The sequence below is a fragment of the Dromiciops gliroides genome, chromosome 6 (assembly GCF_019393635.1).
Source record: "Dromiciops gliroides isolate mDroGli1 chromosome 6, mDroGli1.pri, whole genome shotgun sequence".
Taxonomy (NCBI): domain Eukaryota; kingdom Metazoa; phylum Chordata; class Mammalia; order Microbiotheria; family Microbiotheriidae; genus Dromiciops; species Dromiciops gliroides.
In genome coordinates, this window is record NC_057866.1 from 155,160,734 (window position 1) to 155,162,667 (window position 1,934).

A 1,934-nucleotide genomic window follows, 5' to 3' on the forward strand; every position below is an offset into this window, starting at 1 on the left:
GGCAGAGCAGCCTTTCCTTACCTTACCTTCTTCCTCCATATTACCTCCCTTTGTTCCTTGTGTAACATTTGTATATGAGTGTGTTAAGTTGAAGGTGTGGGGAAACAAGACACTTCCTCCTCTACCTTCTACCTTAGAAATGTGACTCTTCCTCATGCCCCCAGGTACCACCTTCAATTCAACCCTAGCAAAGAGTTTTTTCTGGCCCTGCCTTAAGGGAGGGGGCAAGGAGTGAATGAGGCCATAAGATCAGATAGCCCCAAGTTGTCCCAAATAGCATTAGGAAAAAAAAAAAGTTCTCTGACTTGTCAGCCTCAGGGGAAGAAGGAAAACCCATTTTATTTCTCTCTTTTAAAGAAATTTATCCAAAACCAGGAAGTGAAAACTACACAATTCTCTCCTCATTTAGCTCTACCCATAGCCATGAGAAACTTCTGGACCTGGCTCAAACTGTGGTCCTTTCTCTATCTCTATATATTTAAAGCAAACACAGTTCTATCCTACAGCCCTTGTTCACAATTAAGAACACACTTCAGTCCAAAGCAATCAAAATAGGACAGATTTTAAAAGTACTACTTAAAACAGCAAATAACCCTTAAAGAACAAAAGACATTCAGTCTTCTGGAACACAAAGGGAAGAGGGAGGGGGTAAGGGGTTTCATCCATCAGCTGCCTTGATTCTCAGGCAGCAAAAAGTTGAAGTTCATCTGTGATTTGCCTCTGCTCACACTCTGGTCACAGCTGTCCTGTCTGCTCCCTGTAGATGAAGATGCCAGCAGCTGCAATTCTGCTCTCCACCCCCCCCCCACACTTCTACCACAACAGCTTTTCAATTCCAAAATGCATGCACTGTGCACTGTCTCTGAGCACGATTCCTGTGAGAATCCATAAGTCTCTCTGTTGGGGTGGGAAAGTTCTTTTGTCTCCTTCCAATTCAGGCTGTATCCTCAAAGTCGGCTACACTTACACCCACACGCCAAAGAAAGTAAAAAGATAGGAAGGAGAGGAAAGCCAAAACACTTGATACTTACAAAGTTAAATGTGGCACTTGTTCCAATTCTTCCTGAACATCTTTTAATAGTCAGCTGCCTGAAGACCTGCTAGGTGGCACTGTGGGCTTGGAATCAGGAAGACATCTTCCTGAGTTCAAATCTTTGTGACCCTGGGGAAGTCATTTAACCCTGTTCCCTCAGTCCCCCATCCGTCAAATGAGCTGAAAAAGAAAATGGCAAACCACTCTAGTATCTTTGCCAAGAAAATCCCAAATGGGGTCTTGAAGAGTTGGACACAACTGAATGACAAAGACCGCTTGCTACTCCTTAGGAAGAAATTATAAGAAAAAGGATAGGAAGTAAAGTGCTGCTGAAAACAACATGGTGTGATGGACCAAGGACTAGATTTGGCTTCAAGATCTGGGTTCAAATTTCACCTTTGCCAATAGCCATCTGTGTGACCTTGGGGAGATCTCTGACTTTCTGGACTTCTTTTTTTCTCATCTGTAAAATGAGGGGGTGAGACTAGGTAACCTCAGGTTTATTTTGACCTGATATATATAATTACTTCAAACTTCAAGATACTATCAGTGGCACCCTGGCTTCTACATATCTTTGCACTCCTCATCCCAGACAAACTAGATGGTTCTCTGGTCAATTTCATATTGTCACCACCACCACCACCCCCTCCAGCTCCCACACCATTCCTGGAATGTATCTTTTCAACTCTTCAGAATCCTTTTCAGCTCTGCTCCAGTCCTTGATGAAGCCTCAATAAAACTATCCTAGCAAACAGGATAACAGGAATGGGAAGTATCTTATCCTGTTCCCACATGACTTTGATATCCTATGTTAGGTCTCTCCTTCATGAAAGCTTTTAGTTCCATGTACCTTAGAGAGTATAAATATTTGGTATGGTGGTCTATTAAGAATGTTGTTCTT